This window comes from Prunus persica, chromosome G3 (assembly GCF_000346465.2).
Source record: "Prunus persica cultivar Lovell chromosome G3, Prunus_persica_NCBIv2, whole genome shotgun sequence".
Lineage (NCBI taxonomy): Eukaryota > Viridiplantae > Streptophyta > Magnoliopsida > Rosales > Rosaceae > Prunus > Prunus persica.
Window position 1 is genome coordinate 16,772,839 of NC_034011.1, and position 15,920 is coordinate 16,788,758.

The following is a 15,920-nucleotide window of genomic DNA, read 5'->3' on the forward strand; positions in this document are numbered from 1 at the left end:
GGAGGTGTGCACTGTGCTCATATTTCCGATGTGGGACTGTGGACATGGATTGTGAGCATGACACGTGTCCGATGGTAAATAGGGCCAAGATAGATGACTTCGGTAGGAAGTATGCCGAAGGGGTTCTGTGATCAATATCGATCCTGTCCACGTGTTCGGTGGTTATAGGCCGTTTATTTTCGGTATAAACAGTAAGTACGGGGTCGATCCCGAGAAAAACTGTGGCGTACACAAAGTTCTAATTTGAGCACGTAAAGAACACTTATTTAACACAACAGAAAAGTAAGATTTAAATTGGAAACTATGAATGAGTAAAGAAAAGTAAAAAAAATGAACCATAACAAGAAACTCAAAATAAACACAATCAGGAATGTTTCTCACCTAATGGACAGTGGGTCGTTTTGAAGCAGATTGAGAATTCCCCAGTTTTCAACTTCGACATCTGTTCAGTTTTTTACCTATAACTTTCCAACCATTTATTCAAATTTTATGTTCTTTATACGGTTGGATTCATCACAAAAAAATGAAGAACCCAATGCGCACCAAATGTTAAAATGGATATAAAAATGAGCAGAATTCAGTGGAAACAAACACATAATGTTTCAAACAACTAACCCTACTACTACAAAAATGGAAAAAGACGACCATAACGCAATGACAGAATAAATAAATACCGTCGTTGTGTTTAGAAAGACGACGGTAATAGAAAACCGCCTTGGATAAGTAACTTAAACACCTCAAAAATCGAGATATGCTTAGGTATTTTTAAAACATGACGCCTCAAACTTACATAGCATCGTCTTATTAAACATGTTTTCTCCATATGTAAACTCTTAACCCCAAAAACAACAACAGTAGGTATGAATCTACCAACGTAGAAAGAAAAGACGACTAGTTAACCACGATAAACCCTTCTTAATCAGCGTCGTATAATTTTACTGAAATCCATGTTGGTAGTTTTTGTAATCAGCGCCGTATTAATGACATATACCACGACGGTCGCCGGAATTTCTCAAGGCACCCAAGCTCCGCTGGCACGTGTGGCAATGTGAGGGCCCTGTTCGGGTGACCCATTTGGTCCTAAAATGATCCCCATGTCGTCCCGAGGATGGCGGTATGCTCGGATTTGAATTGGTTACCGTTTGACTGTCGATCGAATTATGCATATTAGGCGTTATCCGGGTTCAATATGTTTGGACCGTTCGATTGACTCCAATTTCAACTATGTTGATCTAGGCATCTCTTAGATCATGTAGGAATTTGTGAATCGTGAATCGGAGTCCCGGATGCTTCGATTCAATGATTCAAACATTAGATTAAACGGTAACCGTCCGATCGTCCAATCGTGCCATCGCGAGCGATCCGACCGTTCGATCGTGACCAAAATTGCAGGACATGTTTAGTAAGCTTTTGTGAAACCATAGGAACTCTCGGATCGAAAATCGGAGGTCGTGGACCCTGCGGGCCAAGTTGACCAAAAACAAAAAGTTTGACCAACTATTGACCACGGATATTTTGAGACCGTCTCATCCTCTGTAAAAGTACTAGAATTGCTTTCGGACCTTTCCAAGGTTACATTCAAATACACGTCTGTATGCTTGGGTTGTGGGTACATTGGATATCGATGCAGGTTTTAAAAGGGTGTCTTGGAAAGTGAATAATAAGGGGTTAGGATGACATTGGGTATGTTATGGATTTTGGGTTTTGGTGCATTAGTTATGTGGTTATCGGACTTTAAATTTCAATATCTTTGAGAATATCAGAATTAGTATGCATATCTTGATGGGCTATGGTTTAGGGAAATTAAATATATGGTGTTTTGGATTTTATTATCTTGCCTTGTGAGATTTTCAGAGGTTGTATATCCCTAAGTATATGAATAGTGATTTGAATATTAATTAAATCGAATGGGGAAATACTTTAATCCATACCATAATTGACAAGACAGCCCCGAATTCCCCCGAATCTGTGATGGATCCTGTGGTTTTTCCGACATCCAACCGATGTTGGGCCCACTTACTTAATTCAAACATCCTCTCCCCCTAAAACAAAGGAAAAGAGGGTCGGGGCTTCTACCGAAATTTCCGCAGAATCTCCCTTGAAAAATGGACTTTACCAAAATTGTCAACTTGTCAAAAACACAGCTTAAAATCACCAAACTTCAGCATGCACAATGTACGTTACACACAACAAACAAATAGGCCTTCGGCCTCATAACCAAACACTTTCTAAAACGTTCTTGCTTTGGAACTCCTTTGTAAATCCATACACCCGTAACAATTATAGTAACAAAAATCAGAAAAGACCTTTCTTCATACAAAATTCAATTCCACACTTATAACAATACAAGCACAGCTCAAACAGTTTATTTTGCGACTGCACCTGGGTTAAACCCCAAGCTACCTACGTACCCCTTTGTGAGGGATCAAGCCACACATAGTTCTTAAAATCAACAATCACGATTCATATAATATACGATTATTTAAAGTAATACCAATGATTAAATTTAGATTCATTTATAACATCAAATTCGACAAGGCAGACACTGAACACTTTATAAGTTCCTTTTTTTTTTTTTTTATCAATTCTTTCACGCAACCATACCTGTGCAGAGTACTCACGAAGCACAAGTTTAAGAATCTCAACCCGAAAACGAATCCACATATATATTTAATTTGTATGTATATGTATGTGTATATATATACACACACACACACCTCACACCATCATCATGTACTAGGGGAAAACAATCCAACCCAGAGATCGTACCCTACGTCTAGGGATGAGTTGTCCAATTAGGGGACTACCGCTCTGCAGCACACACACCGTAAAATCCAACGCCACATGCGGCCAAACTAAACCAAACCAAACCATGTCCTACGGGCACACCAGACCAAAGTTGTCCGGATCTTTACCACAAGCTGAAAAATTCAATGCCACGTGTGATAAAATACCAATAATCAAGTGAGCCCCTACACACCGTAAAATCCAACGCCACATGTGGGTATAGTAACCAATAACCAGGTGAGCCCCCACACGTCGGAATATCCAACACCACATATGGGTATAGTAACTGATAACCAAGTGAGCCCCACTTGCTGAAAAATCCAACGTCACGTGTGAGTATAGTAACCAATAGCCAAGTGAGCCCCCACACGCCGGAAAATCAAATGTTACGTGTGGGTATAATAGCCCCCATACGCAGGAAAATCCAACGCCACATGTGGTATAGTAATTGGAAAAAGTACATATGATGGTGAGATTCACAACCCATATAATATATATATATATAATAATATATCCTCATGGCTAAAAAGGAAGGACCGTATCAGGGTTACCGTCGACCCCGAGGAGTAGAAGGTTGTACTTTGAAAGAAATCAGAAGATGGCATCATTGACGTCTACCTAAGGCTAAAGGATTATTGACATACAGGCCTAACATAAAGAAGTTGGAAGCTAAAGCTCCTTTCACCAAGGGCGACTTGGTATACCTAAAGTAGTACCTTTCGGTGATCCCAGCCGATGTCTTGTTCTACCAAACATTTGAGGAGAAAATTTGGATCTGCCAGTTAGATGAATACCTCACGGCCAGAAACTCCTTGATCGAAGCTAGGCAGCTCCTCGGAAGAAAGGCTGAAGCTTCGACCAGCGAGGCCTCGGCCATTAAAATCTCAACGGTCGAGGAAGACTTCTTTGAGGAGCTAACCCCTTGCCTAAGGACAAGTTCAAAGATACCCCGATTGTGGAGAAGCCCACACTGGGTTTGTCCGTAGGCGAATATGAAGGATTCTTCAGACAAGCTGAAAAGGAGACCGACTGCAAAGATCCATCTGGACCAAGCGAAATGATTGTCAATATGGTTTTAGTCTAACTGCCGAATTCTTAGCCTCTGAAAGCCAGAGCAGCAATCTCGACGGGGATGTCTTTCAACAAGGTCATCCCTAGGGATGAGCTGAACAAATATTGACATCTCAAACCATTGTACAGCTCAGCCCATGTGGAGGGAACGCCTATTCCTATGGTCTTCGTCGACTGTGGAGTCACGGTCAATATCCTTGCATGCTCCTTGATGAAAAGTTGAACAAAACCAAGGAAGACCTCATGTGGCTACGAGTAGTTTCGTCAACGACAATCCAAGACCATTAGAGTGTTGCCGTTAAAGATAATCGTGGCCGATCAAACATGAGTAGTGACCTTCTATGTCAAGGAGTCGAACATGGCCTACAACATATTACTCGGTCGAGACTGGATCCATCAATCTAGCTGCATACTGTCCTCACTTTTCCTGTTGTTCTTCTTATGGGGTGGCCAAAATGTGACAATACACCTGGCCAATGAGAATCCTTTAGAAGCCTATGCCGTGTAGGCATGGATTTATAATAACGACGTCAAATGGGTCGTCTTGACCTACCACGATGCAAATTGCTGACCAATAAGAACTTCGACCAAGACGGTATTGGAGTTAAGGTGGTGTGAATGTCCGCAAGGACTCGGCGCTAGAAGGGGTAGTAGCCATGGCCAATCTGATGGAACGACTGCTGGAATACTGGGTTGAGGAATCCTTACAACCGAATATCGCCGATAAACCTGATCGAGATGGAAGATGGCGGCCCTGAGGTCCAAGATCCATTGTTCGAAATAAATGTAGGAACTAAGGCCGAACCACGGCCTCTGTATGTTATTGAACTTTTGAACCCAGAGCTGAGGGCCGAGATTGTCGATATGCTCTGCTTATATAAAGATTGTTTTGCTTGGGACAATCATGAGATGCCTGGATTGTCCAGAGGTTTAGTGGAACATGAACTAAAATTCAAAGATAGGTTCAAACCTTTCCAACAACCACCACGGAGGTTTTCTGCCGAGGTACAACTGAAAGTCAAGGAAGAAATTGAGATGGCTTCTTATGGCAGGCTTTATCCGTACTGCCCGGTAAGAAAACTAGGGCTCTTAGGGTTTACACAAACTATAGAAACTTGAATCTCGCATTCCCAAGGACGAGTACCCTATGCCCATGGCCGACCTCTTGGTGGATGGAGCCGCGAAACACGAGCTCTTATCATTTATAGATAGCCATACTAGGTATAATCAGATCTTTATCACCGAAAATGACGTTCACAAAATGGCGTTTAGATGTCCAGAAGCTATCGGAACTTATGAGTGGGTAATCATGCCTTTCGATCTTAAAAACGCTGGTGCAACGTACCAACGAGCCATGAATCTCATTTCCATGACTTGATCAGCTGAACAGTTGAGGTTTATATTGATGATGTGGTCGTCAAATCCCCTTCAAAAACCGACCATGTGGGACATTTTTGGCAAGCATTTAAAAGAAAGCGATCTCACGACCTAAAGATGAATATTAAGAAGTGCGTTTTTGGCGTCACAACAGGGAATTTTCTCAGCTTCTTGGTTCACCAACGCGAGATTGAGGTAGACAAGGCTAAAGCCAAAGCCATCATGGCCGCACCCCCGCCAAGAACTAAGAAAGAACTCCAATCCTTCCTTAGAAAGGTCAACTTTCTAAGACATTTTAAATCCAACCTGGCAGGAAAGATTTGGCCGTTATCCCCATTGCTTAGATTAAGGGACAAGGATGAGTTTATTTAGGAGGCCGAGCATCAAACAGCATTTGACGAAATCAAGTGATACTTAGCCCAACCACTAGTTCTTATGCCACCAAAACGAGGGAAACCTTTAAGGCTCTACGTCTCAGCCTCAGAAAACTCCATCGGCTGCTTGCTGACCCAAAACAACGAGTCTAAGAGAGAACATGCCATGCATTATCTTAGTCGCACCCTCAATACAACCGAGCCCAACTATTCACTGATAGAGAAGTTGTGCCTACTAATCTCGACCTTGGCCTCCTCTTGTTCTCCTTGGGATGGATGGTGAGCCAGAAAATCTGCTCAAGCACCTAGGCCATGTCTGGAACCAGGGTCGTGGTCGAATCTAGTTAAGGTCAAAGATGGAAATTTGCCTGCTAACTCAACTTCAAATGCACCAACAACCAGCCCTAGTATGAAGTGCTCATTATCGGCCTTGGGATCTTGAAGGAAATGAAGGCCACCCGAGTTCTAGTCCACGGTGACTCTCAATTGGTCATTAACCAGCTAAAGAAGAATATTAATGTACGAGTGATAAATTGACCCCTTATTACGCGTCGACCCTCAACGCAGCCGAAGGATTCTCCAAGATCTTGTTTGTTCACGTCCTACGCGTGGAAAATCATAAGGCCAATAAAATGGCCCAAATAGCATTAGGCGTAAACATCCTAGACGGAGAGTATAGCAGGGTAAGTAGGATTGAAAAATGTCGAGTACAGCCAATCAGGTCCAAACAATTGAAGAAGACTGGTTGTATCCCATAGTTTAGTATCTCTCTGACCATTCGGGTAATCATGAAAAGGCTATACATTTCCGGGCTCAATAGTACTAGATCTATCACAACGAGCTTTACTAAAAGGGGTCTGACAGCCTACTTCTATTATGTCTCAATGCCAAGGATGCTGGTACAGTAATGGGCGAGTCTCATGAAGGAATTTGTAGGGCTCATCAGTTTGGTATCAAAATGAGATGGTTGATCAGAAGACACAAGTACTATTGGCTTACCATCCTAAAAGATTGCATTGAGTATGTAAGGAGTTGCATTAAATCACAAGTCATGGCCATTCAGGGGATAGGTCGTGGATATCGTTGGCAAAATTCACCCATCTACATTGATCCTTGCGGAGACGAACTACTTCACCAAATGGGTAGAGGCAAGGTCATATAGATCAATTTCTAGCACCCAGGCGGTCGAATTCTTTGAGAGCCACATCATTCATAGGTTTGGCATCCCATAAACTATCATGGCAGATAACGGCCTGGTCTTCACTTTGGTCGAGACCCAAGAGTATGCCGAGAGAATGGGAATCAAGCTTGTCCATTCGACTCCTTACATCCCAAGTCTAATGGCCAGGCCGAGGGAAGAAACAAGGTAATCAAAGGTATTCTTGAAAATATGATTAAAGAGAGGCCAAAAGCTTGGCACGATTTGTTGCTCGAAACCTTTTGGGCATGCCGAACCTCAAAACGCTCAGCCACCGGTACTTCTCCTTATGCCTTAACCTACGGCCATGATGCCACATTGCCGATGGGAATGAAAGACTATAGACAAAGGCAGCGTAAGAAAGACTACAGACAAGCCATTATCTCTTCGCGTCACCGAACGAGAAAGGTAGAGTAAGAAAGACTACAGACAAGTCATGTCTTAGGAGTTGGACGATTTAGAGCAAATAAGGGTTGACGCATGTAACTTAATGCAAGCTCAAAAATGGATCGTAGCACGAGCATACAACAAACACGTGAAGCGAAAAATTTCGCTGAAGGCGACTTGGTGTGGCGAGCCGTTCTTCCCATTAGAACCAAAGACCCAAGGTTCGGTAAATTCTCGCCGACCTGGGAATTGTTAGATATATGCCCTAGAAGCCAATATAAAATGGATAATTCTAAGGAAATAATATATAATAGTAAAGGGGCAAGAACGTTGCTTTAGATACATAACGTACACAAAGTAACAAGTCCATGGATTAAGATATAAATGGAAAGTAGTCTAAAGAAGTTAGATGCACGAGACCTTTCCATACATATAAATATTGTATGATAAAATGTTCCTGGTCATAGGATCACCAATTGGACAAAGTTGACCCGCACAGAGGGGTACACGTTATGTCTGCTCAATTGGGAGGATGACTAGTCTTAAGTCATTAATATAGAGACAATGAGACAGATGTGTAGGTGCTCTATAGAAGATGGAGTCCACTGAACGCGATCAACTCTAGAATTCTTATATGGAAGTCTTACTCACAAATGTCAAACAAAAAATTTTAAGTTGTGATAATGCAAATTAATCCTTAGACCTAAGACATCACAGTTGTCTTGTGTATATGTTGTTTCTCTTTAAGAGTGCTATACGGTCGTATCAAAATGATGTGACTTAAAGGTGTTCCTCAGGATTCTCAGCGTGTACGTAGAGACCGGTAAATGTACAACAAGGAATCTCTGCTCTTAGTAAGAAGAGAGAATACTCTAAAGATATGATTCTTGAATCTTTGGCCAAAGTACTGGATGAAAATTGAAACAAGAACATTTGCAATTTCATCAAATTGAATCATATAATCAACATATGTCATATTCGGGATTTTGACACATGTTTACCATATCTTGAGAATATAACATAGAGTATTGAATTAGAGAAGGATCAAATTGCATTGTAATCACAAACTGACTAGGTTCTCTAAATGAATTCTTTTTAGCTTAGGTAGCCATGACATAGCTTGGGTAGCCCTGTAAGGACTAATTATAATTAGCTTTTGCCAATAGGGAGAATTGTATTTATACAATTCACACTTGATTCAGAGTGAATCATTCATACCCACTGCCACGTTAATTAGAAACTATAAGATCGCACACCGAAAAAGAATCGGTTGGGAAATTATGAAGAGAATGAATGATTTTGTGACTTGGTCAAAGTCAATGTGAAAGTCAAAGGTCAAAGGTCAAACAGTTGAATGACACTTGACATGGTCAACTAAGGATGACCGGGACCAACACTCGTTAGACAACTGAGTGATTAAATTAGTCAAGTCATTAGAGTAATTAAATTGATTAGATTAATTTAATTATTCAATTAAAGTTATGAAACTTTAATTAAAGGTCCCATATGTCTTGGAAATTCAAAAGAGATTTGACCATATGGACTTAGGCACATATGTGACACATTATAGGATTAATGTGTTGGACCAAGATAGCAAAAGATGACACAGAAAAAGGAGGGTGTGGCTACACTACGGTTTGGGGGCATTTTTGTCACTCTTGTGACATTTTTGATCCTATAAGTGTGTAGCTATGAAATCCTATCATCCTGGGGTTTTTCAACTTGGTGAAATTGGAAGAAAGAAAACATCAAGCTCTCTCTCCCTAACCTTTTGAATCTATCACATCAAGTGAAGGTGCTAGGACCACTCTTCACTTGTTGTCTACTTATTCTCTCATCCCATTCAATCTTTGGTGAAGAGCTTTGGGGAGGTGCGTATCTTTGGACCTATTTGGAGAGATACAAGGTGGAGAATCAACATCAAAGTGAGACCCAACAATAAAGGGACCACTCCCTTTACTTGAACACCATTCTTGATTTCAAGATTCGCTCCAAGGGTATGAACATCTTATCTTTCTCTCCAATAGGATTTAGAGAGTCTTTGGTGCACAATTTCATAGAATTATAAAGATTGGGACCAAATGAGACTTGCATGAATCCCTAGTTTATTTAATGCTTTTGTTCTTTCTTTAATTACATATTAGATATGGCATGATAAGTGATTTATACTCTCAAAGTTTGGTTGCAGAGTTTTTAGAAATCTCTACACAACACCATTCCCACAATATTCCCTTCAAGTGGTATCAAGAGCCAAAGTCTATGAAAAGGTGCACCCTTTTGAGTTTTAGAAAGAATATGGACTTAGTTTCATGGTTATAATTGTTATAACATGTCATATCTTTCGTGATTGATTCACATGTATACTTAATACTTGGAATTTTGGATGTTGCGTGAAAGAGATTTTTCAAAATGGACAAAGGGGGCGGTGGCATCATTGGGTTTTGCTCTTGTGTGTTTTTCTTGCTTTTCTAATTTACATTGTTGTGTTGGTCTTGAAATTCTAAACAAAAACATGATTTTTCCAAGCTTTTAGGATTTTATATGATTTTATATGATTTTATAAAAAGGTTTTGAAAGAATAAGAATGTTCTTTATGTTCTTGAGATTTTCATGAAAAGTTCTTGTTGATCCCTAGAGAATATTGCCTTTTGATTCATGGAATTGTATGAGATATGATGGTTACATGTTAGTAAAAAACATTTTATGACAAGGGCAATAGGATTGTACCTTTTGTCTCCCATTACCATTTCATCTTTTGAAATACTAATGAGAATAAAGATGCTTTATGGGTACAATTTGGAATTTCATGACAAGTGGGACCACACACACAAAACCTCCCCTGCCCCTTGAAATTTTGGCATCCACAAAGATGAGACCCATTTTGGGTATTCATGCAATTACACAAAAATGTTTGGCCCATAACTTTTGAAATTGCAAATTTTGCCCTAATACACTAAAACAAAATTGTTTTGTCTTTTAGTGAAACATTAAAATTTTATGTTTGATTTAAATGTTCCATTGGAAATAAGCCCATAGTTCTAAAGTCTCAATTGTTTAAAATATCATATCCTTTTATTGTTTAATTTGATTAAATGATTGGAATAAGGATGATTATGGACTTAAGGCCCCAAAAATCAAATTAAGCTAGTGATTGGCCATTAATTCATTAGATGAATGGGTTTGATTGAATGGATGGATTGTAACTAATTTTATTTTTTGAAGTTGCTTAAATTAGCAATTGGTTTGTAAATTAAATAGAAGCTTGCAGGCTTCTCCTTTCTCATTCTCTTATGTAATTTCTATCTCCCTCCAAACACAATTCCCTCAAGGTCCAGTGGGCCTTGAGTCTTCTATAGAGATTAGGAAGAACGGAGCCCAAGAAGGAGACAAAGGAGAAAGATGATTAGTTAGGGACTTTGAGAATAGTCTTGGGTCCAATGCCCATCAACCATGAATGTTTTAAAGAAGTTAAAACGCGTAATAAAATCAATCACCCTCCAAAGACCTAGATTCAACATCTTGGCTTGATGTTGAATCGAAAATAAAACGTCCATAATCATCCATGAGCCTATAGACAACTATTTAACCATACTTAAGAAATGCAAAAGGTATTTCGTTAACAGTAACACATATTCCCAATTTCAAAATAAAATAGTTTTTATGAAATTGATTTGAGTTTTTGAAACTAAATATTGGGAGTATAGTGTAACTATTAATATGTTTAAATGGAGTAATAGTTGTCCCAGGACAATATGTTGTCAAAATGATTAAAGTGTTTAACAAGATAAAAGATGAGACCCAAAAACTCCCTCAATGAATTGATAACATTAAGTCGATAAACGAAAGGCATTCTTGATGTCCTTTGTGTGGCCTTCCACCATGATGGATTCCAAATTAGCATGACACTTGTGAAGGCTTGCCTCAGATATGTGGAATTTTACAGCAATGACGCATGTTTAGGAGGGATCCATTTCATGCATTTGATGTTGCAAAGGTAGGAACAAGCGTAAGCCAACATTCTAATATGATGAGGTTTCATGTTTGATTCCTACACTAAGCAAGCATTGTGGGCTAAAACTTAACTAGTACACTGGGACTTCACGATAACATTCGGGGGTTCATATTTACTAGAGGCCAAATGAAATGGGTAATCACATCAAGATGTGAAGAGGCAAGCGCGCCTTCTCTTTATTGTCCGAAGTATCCTTAGATCCTATTATGGTGTGGTGATCTGGATAATAGGAAGCCTCCTATCCCACTAAGAGTTTTAACCAAAACTCTCAGATTCCATCTTGAGGGATATGAGAATTTGCCAAAAAAATAGTGGGGGTTACCTTTTGACTTAAAGACCCGAGTCAATGGTAAATCTAAAATCAATCTAACACTTAGCTATATGTATTTGTAGATATGTCTGGATCCGCATTCGCTAAACTCCTGGAAAAATATTGTCTAGAGGGCCATAACTTTCCAACATGGTACCACAATCTCAAGATATTCATGACTATCGAGAAGATTGTGTACGAACTAGAGCATGTTGGTTCAAGTTGAGGTGGATTCCTTCTGAAACCTATGTCTGGTTCATGGTCTAGATCATAAGCTCTACCAGAGGAGGTACTCGATCTGTGTGGTTCTAGGTCAGATCTAGAGGGTGCCAGATCAATCCTAGTTTTTCTAGCGCTGGAGAATTGTATCTCTACTTCTCCATCAGCGAATTGTGAGATCCGCGAATTGTGAGATAAACGTGGTAGAGTTATATCACTCCACTTTATCATTTTTGGGACTGCTACATTTGACTTTTCAATGTTGGTTTGGAACAAGGTAGTTTCACCTTTACTGTCTAAATCTTTAGCTTTACGACAGACAGTGTTAATAACCTTATATGAAACCCTATAAATGATTACTAGATTTTGGGATCCTGGGTCCATATCATAACCCCAAGTTTGAATATTCAACGTTAAAGCTTTTAAGATATTTATATCAGAAAGTGCAATAGAAAAGTTTGAAAACCAGTTAAAATATATCGAGCCTTTCCCTAAGGTTGACTCGACTATTCCTAACAAAGAATCTGGGAACTTTCTATGTCTTCCATCTCTTACACATAGCAAGATTGAACTGGGCAATCCTGTTCTGGTAAGTGGTTTCATTGCTACCTGCACCAAGCCTATGCACAAATAGTTATATTTTCTATCCATATGCTGATTGATTTGAGGCTGAGTAAATAGCTGGAAACTATCATTTTTATCAATGGTAGATATCATTTTTTTCAACAGTTTTTATTGCATAATTAGATCTAAACTTGAAAGATGCTTTATAGTATATATCAGTGATGGGTACTATTTGGGCCAAAATTCTGCACACCCAGCCCAGCAATAGAGGCCCAGAATAACAAAGCAACTTTAGGACCCAAGTAGTTTGAACTTTGTGTTTTGGAATCAAGGGCCCAAATTCAAGAAAGCCCAGCCCATGACCTGTCAAACCACGAGGATAAACTTGGGCTTCGGAAAAACAGAGATAAGAAATCAGCCCAAGCCTAAGTCAAATTTCTTAGGTTACCAAGAATAGACCTAAGATTGGAAAAGCCCAGTACATGTGATTTACTCATGGTCCCAAAACTCAAATTGGGCTTGGCATGACCAAGTGAAGAGAGATGAGCCCAAAACAGAAACAGACTCACCTGACCTCCTGACTTTGAAAAGTCAGCAAATTCAACTAGTCACAAGAGAGTCGATGGCGAATTAATGAAGGCAGGCATTACAGGAAGATTTCTCCAGTCTTTACAGACAAGGAAGAAGACCAAAATTCTTTTCTATATTCAAAAAAATTATGCTCCAAAACAGGTGCCATTTCCAAGGGATAAGCAGGCTATATTTTCTAAAAAGATAAGTAGGAAGCAGGGAGTTGTTCACCTAGAAAATCAAACAGACCATCACGGCAGATTGAACTCTTACAAAAAGGAGATAAAAGTCAAAGATAGGTTTTCTTTCAAAAGGCAGAGAAGTAATCACCACAAAGAACTAACTATTGATGGTTTATTTGCCAGAATAGATAAAAATAACCTTTTCTTTGACATTTAAAATAAAAAAATATTGTTTTTAGAAATCTGCCGCTCATTATTAAAAGATTAGAAAACCCACTCCAGCATTTCCAATAAATATGAGATAAGGTGAACAGATCAAAGACAGCCAAAAAATCAATCAAAAAGAAAAACTCAAAATGATCACTTGATCTCAAAAACCTTCAAAACTCTGAAGCAACCAAAAGCTCATTGAGCCACAAGAAATAAGTCAGCTACAAATTAGAATTCCTAACTTTAGTCCAGATTTAGAGAAATGAGTCATTCAAAGCGAGATTTCTCTCGTTACAAATTTGGTTCAACATAAGCCAAATCAAGCAGAGTTCAGATTTTACAAATATGAAAACCTCAACAAATTTATGAAGAGCCCTGATCAAGTAGAGCAGGTACCACAGTACAGTTCCAGCTCAGTAATCATTAAGTCCAGCCACTTCTGCCCCTTCCAGACTGAAGAGGTCCCAATTCTGCCGGTTCAAAAAGCCTTCCAGAGCTTGAAATAGATTAAAGCTCTGCCAAACTCGAACGTTGGTATCGATTTACAGCTGAAACTCCACAGTTGAAGGTGTTGATAGTCCAGTCCAGCACAGGCATGCCCAGTCCAACCCGGTTTAGAAACATCTATCCAGGCAGAAATGGAAGTCTATACCTCTTTTTGTCTTTCTTAGAGTTGGTTTTCCTTTTTTGAGCTTTGTAAAAGGCATTTCTGCCTAAAACAGTTCACTTTTTTATCATTTATTCTGGCAAGAACTACCAGTTTTATACTGTGAAAGATTGTGAAGTCCTCACCAGTCTGAGGCAAGAAAAGAACTTACTTGGGAGATATTCCTCACCCAAATTCACAATCGCTTATTTAGAAATCAGTAACTTGGGGCACAAGTTATCTATTTTTAAGAAGTCTGCTAGGATTTTTCATTGCTAGCAGTGGCATGCTCGCACACTAAAGAAAGTTGACTTGTTGACCAGTCAATGGTTTTCAAGGTAATTGGGAACTTTACCCTACCATCGCAGGAACAAACATAAAACGGGTGAACAGGTACTCTGGGTATATCCCAGTTGCATAACTCTTTTTCTACATCACGCATGGTTATTTCTTGAGAGTTTTTCTCCGTTAGGGTTCTATGGCTAGAAATGCTACTAGAGCTTGCTTCTTCATATGAATGGGTAGACAAGATTCTCCTAAGGCTTGCCATTTTAATATTCTGGGTTTTATGCTTTCCTTATGTTCTCCTCCTAATTCAAGGTTGCTAGTCCATGCTTAGGTCTCTCAACGCCTTACGCCTCTTTGGCAACGGCTAATGAGCCTATCTGACAACTAGACAACTCGATGACTAGTGAGTAAAAGAAACTTGACAGAAAAACCAGGAGATTAGACATGCAAAACTTAGTTAGAACCTTTAAACTAACAACTCTTCTAGGGGCTTTTGGCTTTAATACCAGGTACTAGGGCAAAAACCAAAGTGAAATTCGTATTTTCGGAATGGTACACTAACACCCATCCCATTTAAAAACCTTTCCCATTTTTTCCAAACTACTCTCTCAACACGTGTGCCCGATGGCACGGTGAGAGAGGAAGGATCCTCACCGACAAATAAAAATGAATGTATATGTACATAATATATATATAAGTATGACCACTACCAAACTTGTATCGAGGAAACAATTCAACCGGGGGATTGTTTGACCCAAGCCCAGTCCACCCCAAGGCGGGCCGGGCCAAGCTTTTTTTCAATGGGCCGGGTGAGCCCCCATCGGCCCATGAGCCTGCGGGCCAAATGATGAGGCCTAGCTCCACCACAAGCGCCTGTAGCGCGGGGGTGTCTTAAGAAAATTTTGACGACCAAAAAATTCTCAAAACACCCAACAATACCTATACCTACGTGATCAGGACAATTAGTGGAGCAACTTTTGTTCTTGAGCCACGGCCAAAAAGTGGCCGGAACTTGCCGGAAACTCCAGCCGAAAATCAGCCAAATCTTTGATTCTAAAAACAAGTTTTAAAACTCAAAAATCAATCATAATCAACCCAACCATCAACTAGATTACATTAAAAGGATGAGAAAGCATACCAGGATCGACAAATTTGGTGGCCGGAATCGACGATTGAAAGTTTACATAAAATCCGACCTATTTTGGGCTTTTTTTGGTGATGGTGGTAGCTAATCAAGGCGGGGATAGGGTGAGGCAAGAAGAGGGAAGTGAGCTGGTCACTTTGGTACCGGTCCCGCGAAAATTGGTGCCCGGAGGTGGTGGTTGCCGGCCAAAATGTGGCAGCTATGCAAGGGAGGGGGGTCTGTCGTGCGAGAGAGAAGAGAGATCTGTGAGTAGAGGAGAGAGAGAGAGAGAGAGAGAGAGAGAGAGAGAGAGATCAGATTTTTAAAAACAAACTTTGAAATATTTACGGTTGTGCCACTACACTTCCGTTGATCGTAACTTCTTCGTTACAACTCGGATTTGAGCCCACTACTGTCTACAAACTCACATCGACGCGATCTACTGGATTTAAAAAGTGACCAAAATAACCCTATCCCCGAGGGTAAAAATTATAATTTCATAATTAATTAAATTCAATAATTTAAACGAATAATTAAAATTGAGTCGGGATGTTACACTCGATCTCTCTCTACTCTGTCTCTAGGCAAAACCACCCATATAT